We start from the raw sequence: 17,167 nt of genomic DNA, 5'->3' as shown, positions 1-17,167 counted from the left end.
GTACCGACAAAGTCAGGCTAGCAGACGACAATATTTTCCGTAACAGCTTCCGAGTACTTACGGATAACGGCGGAAAAAGCCAGAATTTTTAAAGAAATGTTAATGTTTTAAGCAATGTGAGCGCGCATACCGGAAGTCTTTTGCCAATGAAATTGAGAACTTTTCTACGGAAAACCCAAATTAATTCTGGAATAAGGTGAAATCTTTAGGACCTAGGAAAAACACTACTATCCCAGTTGAAATTATAGACGAAGCGGGAAATAGCTGCTTAGATGAAAAGGTTGTTTTCGAGAAATGGGAGTGCGATTTCGCGAACTTATATAATGGGGATCATAATGCAGATTTTGATGAAACTTTTTATGAGCAGTGTAAACAGCAAAAATCTATGATGGAAAATGACATGTTGGACCCATTGCATGTTAGCAATGACCAGTTAAACTATGAAATATCTATTGAAGAAATATCGAGTGTAGTTATGGCAGCGAAAAATAAATCGTCTGTTGGCATTGACACAATCCCGTATGTTGTTCTCAAATACCACGGCATAATTATTGTATTAAGACAGCTATTTCAAATTATATTTGACTCGGGTATTATACCATCATTATGGCGGAAAGCTATTATATTCCCTATTTTGAAAGACTCCTCCTCTGATAAACGCGTGCCCCTAAATTACCGAGGGGTGAGTTTACTATCACGCGTGTCAAAACTGTACAGTAGTTTTTTTGAATAGAAGACTTAGTGCGTATCTAGAAATTAACGAGATAATAGCCGAGGAACAAAATGGTGGTATTTGTGCAAAAGTTAACTGTATTAAAGAGTTCGGTTTCTCTAGTTATGAAAAGCTTTATAATGCTTGTGTTATCCCAGTTCTAGACTATTGTTCCTCTGTGTGGGGATTTAAGCCACAGCCGGCCATTGACTACGTGCAAAATAGAGCCATTCGTTTCTTTTTGGGTGTGCACAGATTCACACCAACTTTGGCAATAAATGGTGACATTGGTTGGCTTCCAGCTACACAAAGGAGATGGCTGAATATGGTTAGATTATGGAATAGACTTCTTTCGTTTGAAAACACACGGCTTACGAAGAACATTTCTGAATATGACTACGAACATTCAAATTTAAATTGTAACTGGTGTTCAGAAATTTGTCAAGTTTTCGAGTATATAGATTTACCTGATGTTTTTGTTAATAAATCACAAGTAGATATTACCGAGGTAAAACAGAGACTGTTTAGTTATTATGCAAATACTTGGCCAGACAAATTGAACTATTCACCAAAACTTAGAACTTATAAACTCTTCAAAAGTAGATACGAAACATCTACATCTACATCTACATCTTTCACCCAACCGTCGATTTCCGACTATCACTGGGCGGCGCTGTCAGAGAAACAGTTGTTAAAGAACTGATATGTTACAATGTTAAAAGAATAAAAGCTAAAAAAGACAGTATGCTACAGTTAAAATGGGACAGAGGCAACAGAATTACATACTGACCACCGCCAGCCTGTCTCTAAAGATACTGAGACTGGGGCTAGATTTAACATGAGTTGGTAGGGAGTTCCAGAGTCGGATGGTCCTAGGGAAGTAGGAGTTAGAAAAGTACTGAGTGTGAGACATGGGGATTAAGTAATTTAGGTTTCTAGTTGGAATAAGATGAGATTGGTCGACTGCAACTGTCTGGGTCCTTATTTTATAAAACATTACTAATGAATTGTGTAACCTTCTATATTGGAGTGTATTCCATTCTAAGGTTTTCAGCATTTGTGTAACACTACTGGTGTAACTGTAGTCATACATGACGTACCTAGCAGCTGACCTTTGGACATTTCGACTTTGCTAGTGAGGGTTTTTTGCCAAGGATGCCAGACGCTTGAACAGTATTCAAGTTGAGGGCGGACATAGGTGTTATAGGCAGCAATTTTGACCTTTTTATTATCAGTTTTGACATTTCGTTGTATGAAGCGAAGAGTGGAAGTTGCTTTGGAAGTGATACTGTCAATGTGTTTGGACCAGTTTAGATCTTTGGAAATGGTTATGCCTAAGTATTTAGCTGCCTCACAAGTTTTTAACTCTATGTTGTGAAGTTTGTAGGGGTAGACTACAGGATTTTTCTTTCTAAAAATTCTAAGGACTTCACACTTGTCCGGGTTGAACTCCATGGACCATGTCTTCTCCCAGGTTTCTAAGCTAATCAGGTCTTGTTGCAGAGATATACTATCTGAAATGGAGTTGATGGTAAGGTATATTATGGTGTCATCTGCAAACATTCTTGCGTTACATTTGACGGAATCTGGTAAGTCATTGATATATACCAGGAAGAGACATGGCCCAAGAACAGACCCCTGGGGAACTCCAGACAGTACAGGAAGTTCACTGGAAAAATGACCATCAACAGCGACTTTCTGGGAGCGGTTGGACAGGAAAGATTTGACCCATTTGGTAATTTGTGGGTTGACACCAAGGCTTTGTAGTTTATAAATTAGTCTAATGTGATCGACCTTGTCAAACGCCTTGGAGAAGTCCATGACAATAACATCTGTTTGTTGACCCTGTTCAGTGTTATTGTAAAGTTCCTGAGTGAAATTAATGAGCTGAGTCTCACAACTGTGACCTGATCTAAAGCCGTGCTGGAACTGGCTAAGTAGCTTATGCTTGTCAAAATAGGTCATAAGATTGGAAACAACAATGTGTTCAAGGAGTTTGGAAGCAATGCAAGTTAGGGAAATTGGGCGATAGTTACTAGGTTTAGACTTGGGACCTTTTTTAAATACGGGGGCTACGGTGGCTTTTTTCCAATCACTGGGTACTAGGCCAGATTCGAGAGATAACCTGTATATATGGGCAAGTACAGGAGCAATTTCATGGTGGAGTTCTTTTAGGATGCGTGGGGATAATTAGATATAAACAGAAAGGTACGTGACGCTTAATTTAACGAGAAGTGAACACTCGATTATTGCACAGTTCCGCTGTGGTGTGCTCTGTAGGACCACATTCGTAACAGATCGTATTTGTAACAGGTGTTACAAATGCGATCGCATATGTAACAGGTATTACAAATGAGATCGCATATGTAACAGAAATCAAGCACATATGTAACCATTTTTGTGACAAATGTGATCGATGCCGATTTTTGATGTGACATCTGACCACATTTGTCACATGTGATTTTCGACCGGAAAAATGAACAAAAAAGTGCATTTTTACATCTGAAACACATTTGTAACATGTTTTGGCTCACTTGTGCGAAGTGACAAAATAAACTATTGTGATCACCCTTTGTACGTCGTTCGTCGTCCGACCGTCCGTCCGTTCACATTTTTCTTGTGAATACAATAGAGGCAACATTTATAAATTGATTTTGACAGAACTTGCACAGAACTTATATATATCTATGATATCTCGGTTCCTTTCGAAAACCAGCCATATCACTTTATTCGTCTTGGAGTGACGACACCTGATATGGCAATAGTTACTGATTTTAGCCTTGTGAACGCGATAGAGACCACATTTTTTTGTTTATTTTGACTAAACTTGCACACAACTATATATCTATAAGATCTCGGCTGCTTTCAAAAACAACCGTATTGCACCATTTGACTTGGAGTTACGGCCCCTGAATTGGCAAAAAATGCTGATTTTATCATTGTCAACACAATAGAGACTACATATTTATTATTTGATTTTTAAAATTTATTAAACTTAAATAGGATCTCACTTCCTTTTAAAACAGCCATATCGCGCCATTTGTCTCGGAGTTATGGCTGAAATGGCAAAATTTGCTTATTTTAGCCTAGTGAACACAATAGAGACCATAATTATTTATTATTTCATTTTGATCAAACTTGTATAGAAGTTATATGTCTATAACATCTCGAAACCGTGCGCGAAAACTAGCTATATAGAAGCATTTGTCCTGGAGTTATGGCCCATAAAATGACAAAATTTGCTGATTTTAGCATTGTGAACATGACAGAAATCACATTTATCCTTTGATTTTGACCAAACTTGCAATGAACTTATATATCATTAAGATCTTGCTTTTTTTCTTCGACTCGTAGCCATATCACGCTATTTGTATTAGAGTTATGGCCCCTAAAATGGCAAAAATCGCAGATTTAATAACATGTATTGTGTAATATTACTCATGTAAGCGATATTGGGCTATGACAGCCCTCTTGTTAAATAGAGGAATATATCCGGTCAGGTTAATATCTTGGTACTGGTTTGTTATCTGGGAATTAAACTTGGCAAGAATACCGTTACCATGACTGGTCTATTCATAGTATCATGGTACTACATGTATATGTCATTCATATCGGTTTTAGTCTGTAACATTTCATTTTCACTAAATGTATGAATATATGAATATGTGCGATGGAAGGGGAAGATGCACACCACATGCAATCCCTGTTCAACTTTTATAATCGGCAATTCTCCGGTTGTATCGCTTCAACAACAAATAAAATGTACTAAAATCAAGATCAAGGCAGTCTCAACTAACACAGAAAGTCTTGTAAAAGCTTGTTTCCGTAGAACACCGGGTATATATAAATTTATGTATACATTAAAATAGTGCCTAGCTTGACTATTCGAAGACTTCTCATGGCTATTGTTCTGATCCTGATGTCGTCGGCGTCCGCGGGTTCTCTGCAAGATAGGTTTTTCGTTTTCGTTTTTTTTTTATCTTTGTCTGTTCGCATTGCTTTAAACATCAAAAACAAAACATATACTGACGACTATAGATACATCAAATGAAATATGTCCCCTTTAAAACCATGACGTGAACTTTATTGGGCAAGTTATACCAAGGACAAGAACCTATATATAACTGCACGAATGCACAAACTCCGCTATTTCACGGCGGGATTATAATAAAAGAAGGCCTGTTACCTCACATGCGGGCTCAGTGAGATGAGGGTAATTAAAAAATAAGATGTATTTTCTTAAAATCTCATAGACATTAGTTCGCAGCACAAGGTCGGACTCTCCTAGACTTAAGACTGACGATTCCGTCCATGATAAGTTGAATACAATTTGTCTCAGGCTATGGCAACTTCCTGTTTATCACCCAACTTGAAACAGCTCTGGATGACGAAAGATAGCTACAAATGTATGTCGCCACCGGGTTCGAACCAGTGACCTGAGCATGTGGGTCTACATTCCAGCTAGTCTAGTTAAAAGTAGAAGTAGCTGAATTTGTGATCATATTATAGTGGTAGTTGCAGTGATGATAGTAAAAATTGAGCCACGTCACGGGAAAATTGGCACTCGAACATTTTTTTGAATTTCAGGAAAGTGTATATTTTTTAGGCTGACCTGTGCATGTATGCACCTGAATTAGGGTCAGAAATTTCATATTCAGGTAGAATAAGCCTTCTTTGAAATAATAGCGAACGGATTGGGCCCTGATCAGACAGCGCGGATGAGCATGCTGATCTTGACCCACAGTGGTCGCAAAGCCTCGAAGATTTCCGAAGGCCCATTTTCTCATGATGCGGCTCAAATAATTTTATGACGTCACTGACGTCGACGACGACGACACTAACTTGTGATGGTGCTTATGGCAGTCATTTAATTATGTTGCGATGACAACCAACTGATTGAACATTTGCAGTATAAAACCCAACATGATACATATGTGTTTCTCATGTCAACCCCCATGTTGGACACACACATTCGTAACACATTTTACCTGTTACGAATGCGATCGCATACGTACGAAATCTGTTACAAATGCGATCTGTTACGAATGTGGTCCTACAATGCTCCCTTTAAGGGTTGAAACTGGTCGCTTCACTGGCGAAGTATTAGAAAACAGGTTGTGCAGACAGTGTATACAAAATGAGGCAGAACATGAAATACATTTTTTACTTAAATGTGATATGTATAACGATCTAAGACAGAGACTTTATGATGATACTGTATCACATTTAAACTTACAGTCAGAAGAAGAACTTGTAAAAACTCTTTTGTTAGACTTTCCGAGGAGAACAGCTAAATATCTGTTAAGTGCATTTGCTAGGCGAAGATCATTAACCCATCGTTAATTCAAATCAGCTTCCAAATATTATGTAACTAAATTCTATTTGTGTTCTGTAATCATTTAAAATGTCCATACATTGCTTTTCAGATCAGCAATTTGTATTGTTTTGTAAAAAAGTGACTTATAGGCCCACCGGGCCGGTTGTACTGTATTTCATTTGTATGATATTGTTGTATTTGCTATGATGTACAAATGTCACTGTAATAAATGATTTATCTATTGTTCACTGTACACACTAAAAATGCAAAAAGGACCGAAACCATTATTAAATTAAAAAAAAATACACATAACGAAAACTGAATAATTTTTCTACATTTTTAGGGGTATCGAGTTTTTGATTATTTGCGGGAAATATCTCATTTTATCTGTTACATTTGAAAAAGTCAGTTTTTTTACCCGTTTACAGAGTCTATATGGACTGAGGTGGGTCTATTTAAAGTCAAAACGGACCAACCAAATATTAATTTAAAAAAAAAATATTCATAATATCCGGAATAAATTAGACTTTAATTTGTGGGGTGTCGAATTTTTTATTTTTCTATTTAAGTAATTTTTTCCTTCTTTGCTTATATAGGCAAAATTATCGATTTCCCGATAGATCGATGTTACTAAAAGTTGGTAATGATTACGACTAATGACACGATTACATTGGTATAAATAAAACAAGTTTGATTTGTTTAGGTTAACGCCGCTTTTCAACAGTATTTCAGTTATGTGACGGCAGGCAGTTAACCTAACCAGTCTTCATGGATTCTGTACTAGTACAGACCTGTTCATCGCAATTACCTGCCAACTTTCCCACATGAATCAGAGGTGCAAGAAGAATGATTTCAGACACAGTGTCTTTTATCCAAACGTCAGGAAGAACATACGTCCCGCACGGGGATCGAACTCACGTCCCCAAGATCCGTACATATGTACTCTCCATACTGATCAAAGTAGGCGGGCTAAATTCAATAGCTCATTTAGACTGACCTATTTTGTTCAGTTTTTAGTCCATAATGATGAATAATAATTTTGATTATTATATAGCTTACCACCAGATTTACAGACAAAATGTTGAAAACGATGAATACGGCCGCCGTTGACGAATCCATAATTGCGTAGTGTGCTTCACGCGCCATAGTCATAATGGTCTAGGGTAACCGGAACGTCCGCACGTTCTGACGTTGACGTCATATAGCACCGTCATAACATGGTGCTGAATCGTTTCAAATATGACAATGTTGATGAAAAAACGAAGTAGAAATGATACTTATAAATGGTGGAAAATGTGAAAAACGATGGAAATCATGGTACATGAAAATACCAAGATCAATACAAAGAGTATATAGTAAAAAAGCGGTACAAGTAGTTTCATAAGTCTTGGGCCTAAAAGCCGCCCTCGGCCTAAAGTTTTTCGGCAGTTATGACCCTATGAGTGCCATAGTGGCATGAGGGTACAACCAAGCCATATTATAAACTCTTAACATTGCATCTGTTTCAAAATATAGAAACGAAATTGCTCTCAATTTAAACGTATATGAGCAGCATGACTCCGATATCAGAGTTCATTTGAGCTGTTGTGCCTGATATCGATATATGGCACACTGCACACTTGTGGATATGCAAAACATTCAAATTTTATACTTCAACTGATAGAATTACAGGGTACAGGCCTGGTTCCAGAAATTTTTGACTCGGGGGTGGGGGGGGGGGGGGGGGGGGGGGGGGGGCACCAATCTAGAACAAGGATGTCGCCGTCGAGGCGCATAGCGAGGTATTCGGGGGTGCTTTCTGCCCGTATTCGGGGTTGGGGTGGGGGTCAGGGATGTCTTCCCTTGGTATTTTTAAATGGTGGCCTCTGGGGCATTTATTGGTGTCTGTACTCCCTTCATTTTAGTGGGGGCAGGGGGCTCTCCCCTTGGAATTTTTTGAAATACAGGCATGAAATAGTGGCCTCTGGTGCAATTTAGGTCTAAATTTTGAGGTAATGAAGGGGTCACTCCCCTCTTGATGAGGAAAGTGGGTAAGGGGGCTTTCCCCGTGGAAAATTTTGAAATGCAGGTATGAAATGGTGGCCTCTGGTTTCTGGGTCTAAATTTTGAGAAAAAAGTATTCCTTTGCCAAAATAGTAGGTTGCATCTTTGATGAGTATAGGTGACTTCTCAGTCAACTGGGGGTTAGGTGGTGGTGGGGGGGGGAGGAAGGGGGAACCGGTCCCCTCGGCCCAGCCCTGGATCCGGGACTGTGGTGGGGAGAATTTACAAACAAACATTACATTACCTCGCATTTTTTATGAAGATTAAACGCTTGACTTAAGGTGCCGCCACAATCACAATTTAATAGCAGTTCATATTTTCAGGCCGAGTACTTTTCTCTTGAATATTGCACTAAAGTCACTAATTTTGTCATAGATCTAAATGTTCTGAATATCTATTTTAACATATGCACGTAAAAGTCTTTGCATTTCACTACCTGTATTATGCTTTAAATTTTTTTAGATATTTCTGTGGCTAAAATTTCAAAATTATGCAATTTTACATTAAGTCAAATTCAATATATATGCAATCACGTAAAAAATTAATATTTAGCAATTGTAAAGCAGACCGTAAAGAACTAAGTCTTAGAGAATTTATTTTGAAATTTTACCTGGTTACTGAATTATACACAAAAATCCAGACACCATGATTGTAAATCTGTTCACACAAAATACACACCCTCTATAAACGACTGTACTACCCCTCTTCCTCTTGTGAGTGATTAAAACAATAAACAGACACCAGGAAGGTAAGAATTCTTCTTGAAATTAATTATTTTGCTTTATACTGTATGTGTATTTAAGTTTAAGGCCTATGCTATTTTGAAATTCTGAATTAGGTGGGTAGGGTACATGATATTATTGATCGCGGCCTCGATCGAATAGGTGAAGTATATGCGCGCTGGGGAAAATATTTCATGATGGACCTATGAATTATTTACTTATGGGTGAAACAGGTCTCATAAGCGTAAATACGTCTAGCTTCTACTGATTATAAAACATACCGTACGATTTGTTGTGAATAAACTGTTGTTGTACTTTTTGTAGTTCAACCGCCATTAAGAGCAACATTTAAAAAACACGTTTTTTTCATCCTCAAGTAATAAGTAAGTAGACTCGCCCAGTGTAATCAATAACCCACAATTGACCGACCCCTCTGGTACAGTATCAAGACGCATAATCTAACTCTATAAATAGAGCGTCTACTTCACCCGATTTACATTCGGAACATTTTCACGCGTTTCGGGCATTATCGTATGTTTAACATGGGATTTTTGAACCGTCCAAAGATGTTGGAAATGTTTGTCTCATTGTTTATTTTTTTTAATAAAATGTTACTGCTTTCATTGTCTACCGCTTTTTTCCCACCCTTGCCTGAAAAAACAGTAATGAGTTTGTACACTGTTCAGACAATTGTGCTCTGTTGAAATTTAACCAAACACAAGTTTACCTGCATAAACAGAAAGCATGATATCTTAAACGTATGTCACTATACCTGTCCAGTACTGGACATTATGGTAAACGCTTCTTTCCTGCACAAATGACAATTTCGCATCTTCTGTCCGGTTTGTACAAATTTATGGCCGCGATAAACCATTTGACTTGTTTATTACTGTAAAACAAATTTTATTCCAGTTTGACAATTCATTAAAACCGTGCAGTGCTGAACTCTTACTTTAATTAAAATACTTAAGTGGGAAAAGTTATCAGTATGTTAGGGTCACAATTTTCGGGGCAAGTATTCTATATCATCAAGCATAAATGCGAAAAAGTATAACATACACGATAAAGCTGAACTATCCGTGTAAATGAGCTGAGAGCTATTTTTCTATTTCCATTTATTACTATTCTAAAATACACATTTCAATTAACCAGGTTTTTTTTTTCATTTTATGCAGATGCCTTTACACATTAAAGAAGTCCGAACTATAGGTATGGTGTGCGAGAAGGGCCTGAGCGCTTACTAGCGCATATAATTCCACATATAAAGTGGAATTACATGCATTTTTCAAGTAAAACTCCAGCTGAAATAGAAGTGTGTGTAAAAAAGGATGGAGGAAACTATAGCTTTTAACCCAACATACCAAAACTCTTCCCGTTACCAGTACGAAATAATAAGTTTCCAAATATGACTTTTCTTATTTTGACAGGGGCAGTCTTTTAACTGCATGCAGGAGTTGCTTCCCTTCTACTTCAGAAATCTCTATCTTAGGGCAAGGGAGATCATTGCGTAGAAGATCGAAGAAAGGCTCTATTATTTCATTAGCCCGATTTCTTTATTTCTAAAGCATCAACTTCAATTACTTATGCGGCATTTTCGTTAATTTAACACATTTAAATGCACAGCAACCGAAACTTGCTTTTACAAAACACTCAAGAAAAACACATTATGTGCAGTAAGATGCGCATAATGCCACTTTAAAGGGAAAGGCAGCATTGTTCTAATGTTAATTTTGTCAGCTGGGATTTCTTAATAAATCATTTAAAGAAGTGAAAGAAATTTCAAAATCGGAGTAAAAATGATAAAGTTATGACTATTCAAATGTCTGGTCAAATTGGCGGCCATTTTGTTTCCATGGGAACACAAAACAAACAAATAACCCCTCCCCCACCAAATAAATAAATAAATAAATAAATAAATAAAAAGCCAAAGAAAAAAAATGGCAGATTTATGAGATTTTTAGATACATATTTGAACAGCATTTACTTATTACTGTAAAATCACTTCTCTACTTTTTCAGGCTATAATGAAAGAAAATGTCATGTTTTACACCTTATACTCCAGAGACATAAAAATTAGTCTTTTTTTAAAGGTTTTTTGCTAAATAAATTATTCAGCAGAGAGTAAATGACGGGATGTTATAAAAAATGCGATGCTTTATTTAGATTAGAGACTGAATCGCACTAAACAATAAGGAATTCTAAGGTAAAATACTCCTTTTATTTCGTTCACTATAGAAAACATGGCGGACATATTTTTGTAAAAACTCGTGCACGTGTGAATTGTGTAACACAATTTAATGACGTTTTCTTAGAAAACTAACGCTTAACTCATTTACACTGACATATCCTTGATTGATGAATAAATATATTGTATACATATGAGAGACTTACGGCACCAAATACATACCCCAAAAATTTCTATGCATTTTCTTCCAGTACACTGTTGGGACATGCTTTTGAGTGTCATTGATATTTTTTAATTTACTCGGAGATGCATTTTTTCATTATTAATTTCTCTTTGATTCCCGCGCATTTCTCATGTTGTTACGACAATCTAAGTTTTGAATCGGAATTTTTCATTGTCAAAATAACATAGTCCTTAACGACAAGTCTAACATAAATATGGTTATATGGTGATATGATAGATGACATTGACAGGTAATGTTTACAAAATGCTGCCAAAATGTTGACTGATCACACTCATTGCGTGAAAATTCTCTCGACCAAGTCATGAAACAGATTAATAACGCGTCAAATTGATTTGTAATCCAATAATCCATGAAGTTTCCTGAAATAAATATGCATACTCCATAAATATATGTAAATAAGATGTTTCATATTTGTTGCGGTTTTGAATGAAATATATTTATATCTAGTCGTTGAGAAAAACATTTTCTGTATGCCGACCTGCCAATTTTGATATTTGATCTGGACGCGTATTTGCGAGTGAAACTGTATTCCATCTTGCGAGTAAAGTAGGCGATTTATGTCCTTTAAAGTCGTGAATGAAACAAACAAAAAATATGCATACAAAATTGTCTCTTTTGATCAGTCGTCATGTAAATAATGTCATTTAATGTCGGACTCCTCGTGCTATGCTTGTACTAATCCATTCGGGATGGGGATAGAGGGTCTGTGATTCGCTATCCTGCTTAATTATTTAATGAATTGAACTCTTCAGCATCGTTTATATGCATGTGTTCAGTGTTGGTTTTACACACATATACTATCATAAAATACAGAATTAGAAACTGAAAGTTACATAAACAGGAAGTTAACCGACGATTCCCTATGGAATTCACGCGAAGAAATGTTACCTGACGATTTCAAAATATCGATTAGATGAGACAGGAGGGGACTATAGGTTGACCTCCGTCTGTCTGTCCGTCTGCCAACAAACTGATCCTCAGATTTTTTTAAAAACTATTGCACCCGCAAATTCCTGCGAATGGACGTATAAATAGAAAACGATAACGAAAACATTGTCAGGAAAGTCGATAAAGTCCTTATTAGTAATTCTGGGTTTACTTCATGGTAAATCAGTCAACAAGATTCAAAAGTAGTACAACTATTTTGCCACAAATAGCCTAATTGTTTCAGTAACCGGATCCCCCTTTCTCAATAATAACATAAACATGTTATCTTTACAAATACCGTAGGCGAGTTGTACAGCCGTCGTGTTTACTACCTGTCAAGATTTAACCGTTATTTCCATTTGAAATAATTTATATTTGATTGTGATAACGCTTACATACGCCGGGAATTTTTCTTTGCGGATTTAGTCGTTTTCATTGCTAAGCCAATCCACTTCCGTTGTTTACAAAATTGCGTGAGTTGTACCTCGTCTTTGTTTCAGTTTCATCAAGATCATCAAGGTAAACTTTCTGACCGTTTCACTAAAATCACTCCATATACTGTTCATTTTTTTAAACCTTATTAATTGTAGTTGCGATGATATATCGGTTTCAATGGGTTGAAATTCTAGAAAATATAGTCTTGTGTGCGACACATCGTTTCATTGTGGTCTCATGATGGTGAACATTTGTGCCAAGTTATTTCAGAATCCCTTAATGCATAAAGAAGTTATGGCACTGACACGTAAAACAGACCCTGTTCCACCTTTAAGTGTCATTTTAAAAAGAAAATGAAAAGAATAAGACAGGCATTAACAACATATTGCCGATGTTTGTGTGTAAACTTTGAGAAAGGTAGGTGTAATAGTATTCAAGTAATTGCACGACCAATTTTATGAGGACACATATACAAACAGACCCAATAGACAGACCGCATGTCGACTGCTATATACCACCCTCCTTCAAACTTTGTTTGCGGGTTATAATTATGAAGAAATACTACAGGAACATAAGAAACGCCGATATTTTATAAATAAGTCACTCTCAAACAGGCATACAGTCTATTTACGAAACTCGCAAGCACTTGTACAGTTCTTGAGCATACATGCATACAGTCAGGAAATAACACCGAATCTTCTTTCATTGACCGTTATAAACAAACTGGAGAATTTATCAATGATTTGATTTTATTTTACCAAACTAATATTGTTCTTTACTCATAAAACAGAGAAATTAACATGTAAGTCATTCTTCAAGACAGAAAATACATTTGTATGTTCTATATAGGCACTGGACACTATAGCAATTTTGCATGCATTCCAACCCCTATAAAAATACCTGAACTCAACAGAACTATCCAAGAGAAAAAATTCCAGCAACAGTAAACATTGGGTTGACCGGCTCTTTTTTTTCCACCATTTTGAACCAAATTACATGCGTATGAAGAATACTCTCTAGATGGCCGCAAACAGGCAAAACAGGCCCTATCAAAAAGTCATGTTATGCATATTCTGACATTTTCATTCTGTCAAATTGTACATGTACCTACTATTTCATATCTCCTCTATTAAATCATGCCATTTATTGTAGGTCTTTCACTCAAAAATTCACCAATATTCACCATCAAACAGAGGAACTATTTTTCCGCGTAACCACTTCCGTATTGTGGTCAACCAAGGGCAAATAACTGTGGTCTTGTGCCTATTTAGACCTATTTTTCTCTCCAAACTAAAACATATTTTACCAGTATAATCTCAGATGTATAGCAAATTAAATCTGAAAGTTACACCTTTGTCGAACTATGCACTAAAATGTGACAGCTTCCAATGTTACACATGGTATCGGTCAAATCTGAGCAAAAAAAAAAATTCGCGTACTTTTCAGATGAAAAAAACGCAAAATTCTATAACTTTTTTGTTTGATGAGATTTTCAGCCAAAATAAAAAACAGCATGTTTCCTTAATATACATCTATCCAAATTAAGAGCCACTTCAAGTCTGATTACAATATCACTGTTCCAATTTTAAGGAAAACTATTCATATTAAAAAAGCACGTCAAAACGCGGAGTCTACTCACACGAAAAAGTAAAATGTGAACTAAGAAAAATCCTGTAGCTGTCAAATTTGCCCTTTTTAAGCAGCCCAGTATGTGGCAAATATGAGAATGAATAGCTTTTGTACATATATGTGTCATATACTTTTCAGTGATCATTCATTTATGGCTACCCTAGGTAAAATGAGCCAAACAGCTCTGAAAAATCCAATATGTGAGCTTACTAAAAAGCTTATGAGTCTTTCTGGAATGAATATTTCACTCAAATCTTACAGTTTACAGGCATTCAGTGCACTCTGTAAATGAAACATGCACATCATGACCATTTACACTGCACAAAATCTTACACTGTGTATCACAGCTGAGCATTCTGGCAAAACAGCCCCTATTTCTATAAAGAATGATTTTAATGTACATCACTGCCTGCTGAATGTTCCAAACTGGCTTAATTTCAGCAAAAACCTTAATAAATATCAACCTGAGAAACTACAACTGGTGGTCCTAATTTTTCCTGTGACTAATATCAATGGAAGTAACCCTTCGTGTGACCGAACCAGGATCTTCTGTGTGACTGGAAGGCCTTCGGCCGAACAACATCTGAAATATGAGTCGAGCTGGTCATAATTTCTTAGAATGAATACTTAATCAGTTTACATGATTGTATGTATGTGCAAACTATATTTCAAAACAATCTGACTGCAAAGAAAGTGTGAAATGCTAAAACGTGCCCCTCAAAGCAACTTTTCTATGAATATTTATATCACAGTCTCCTTTACCCATACTGAAACTGTCATAATGTAATATAAAACCTCAAATTCAAGTCTTATGTAAGTAAAATGTGTCATAACAAACAGTCTGAATAACAAAACTATCAATCACAAAGCAGTCTGTCCAGTTTCCTTGCTTTACTGTCTGCTAGATCTAAAGCAATGTTTACTATTTTCAGGTGAAATTAGCTACAATCTGAACTGAGTATTCACACTGGGAATACAGCTTACTGCATCAACTATTATGAACAAATTCCTGTCCAATTTCATGGTAAATGATTATAAATGTTATCTCACTACCACACATGATTTAGAAAGTAGTCATTATGGCAAAACTGGCTGAAAAAATGTTATTCCACTACAATTCTATTTTCTGGCTTTTTTTCGCTTGCCGATGCAATTTAACGAAGTCTATTAAATTTTACAAAATCACAGAAAGTTCCTGATCTTGATTAAAAGCATCTAAAATGGAATTATTTACCCATTCACAACACCGAATAACTGTCTTCGGTCAAATCTGAGAAGCTGTAGACATATATGTACAAAGGCGGTCAATCCCCGTCTATGCGACAGACTTCACATTGTCCGAGCGCTCTCATTTCAGGTTTTTAGGTACTAAAAGTGTAAGAAATCCAACAGAATAAGTAAATATACAATTCAGGACCTCAGATATGATGATTTATGCTCAATTAAGCATTAAGGAATCCAATATGCAAGTCTATTGTGTGAAAATCTGCCTGTTTTCCTTCAAAATCAATTAAAATATGCCAATTTCAGGCCTAATCTGTCAAATTTTCAAGCCCTCGAACTGATTTTTCTTGCACAGATTATGATTACACATATTTCACTATTCAGACAGTGTGTACTGTGTAAATTCAAGTAACCAAAAGAGCAATTTTATGTAAACAAGAATAGAAAAAAATACATATCTGACTTTAGGTCAGATTTCCTCAGGCTCACCTCAAATTTCTAAAAAATAAAAAAATATCACATCGCGGCATTTGTAATACCCCATTTTGTTTTCCGCATACCGGTTTCAAACAAAGAACTTATAAAAATGCATTTCATGCATGAAAACCTGCAAAATTAGAAAATATCCAGAAATATGTAAACTGAAAGTAGGATTTTTCACAAGTTTCAAGTGCATGTATACTTTTTACCCAAACTGAAGCAATTTCAGCAAATGTAACGATTTATCTAAATATTTACCAGATTTCTGTGCCTACCAGCCATTCACTGTCAAAATTTCAGCCATGTAGATTGAAAAATAACAAAAATATTGACAATTTACTTTCTGACATTTTCCACTATATCAGGCCTAAGACCACAGTTATTTTTACTATATGTTCTATATAGGCACTGGACACTATAGCAATTTTGCATGCATTCCAACCCCTATAAAAATACCTGAACTCAACAGAACTATCCAAGAGAAAAAATTCCAGCCACAGTAAACATTGGGTTGACCGGCTCTTTTTTCCACCATTTTGAACCAAATCACATGCGTATGAAGAATACTCTCTAGATGGCCGCAAACAGGCAAAACAGGCCCTATCAAAAAGTCATGTTATGCATATTCTGACATTTTCATTCTGTCAAATTGTACATGTACCTACTATTTCATATCTCCTCTATTAAATCATGCCATTTATTGCAGGTCTTTCACTCAAAAATTCACCAATATTCACCATCAAACAGAGGAACTATTTTCCGCGTAACCACTTCCGTAATGTGGTCAACCAAGGGCAAATAACTGTGGTCTTGTGCCATTATACCCCCACCAAATATGGGGGTGGGGGGCGCTATATAGGAGTCAGTTTTGTCGCGTCCCGTCGCGTCTCGTCCCATCCCGTCCCGAAATCTATTATCTCAGTTATTACTCTATGGGTTTGATTCAAACTTAAAATAGATGTATAACCTTATCACTCACATCATGTGACACAAGGTGCATAACTCTGACAACAATTTTTCATGAATTAATGCCCCCTTTTAATTAGAATTTTAGGTTAATTTTAATGCATTTTCACTATATCTCAGTTATTACTATATGGATTTGATTCAAACTTAAAAAAGGATGTTCCACTTTATCACCCACATCATGTGACACAAGGTACATAACTCTGACACCAATTTTTCATGAATTATGCCCCCTTTTAATTAGAATTTAAGGTTAATTTTGATGCGTTTTCACTATATTTCA

General features: G+C 36.2%; 1 long non-coding RNA gene across 2 annotated transcripts in view; it reads right to left on the bottom strand.

The window, feature by feature from the left end:
* The window catches only part of LOC128548495 (uncharacterized), a 235,397-nt gene extending 218,697 nt beyond the window's left edge, over window positions 1–16,700 (bottom strand). Inside the window, exons 1-3 of one of the 2 annotated variants that reach the window (XR_008367107.1) lie at window positions 16,177–16,700; window positions 15,449–15,582; window positions 14,679–14,797 (exon numbers count right to left, since the gene is read on the bottom strand). This is a non-coding gene — a long non-coding RNA (uncharacterized LOC128548495). Of the gene's footprint in view, window positions 1–14,678; window positions 14,798–15,448; window positions 15,602–16,176 lie in introns of those variants that run through there. The other variant, XR_008367106.1, reaches the window with a different exon arrangement.
* Between the last annotated feature and the right edge of the window lie 467 nt (window positions 16,701–17,167).

Source organism: Mercenaria mercenaria, chromosome 14, assembly GCF_021730395.1.
Source record: "Mercenaria mercenaria strain notata chromosome 14, MADL_Memer_1, whole genome shotgun sequence".
NCBI classification, from domain to species: Eukaryota; Metazoa; Mollusca; class Bivalvia; order Venerida; family Veneridae; genus Mercenaria; species Mercenaria mercenaria.
The sequence above is the reverse complement of the archived record's forward strand: the minus strand, read 5'-3'. Positions and strand labels throughout refer to the sequence as shown.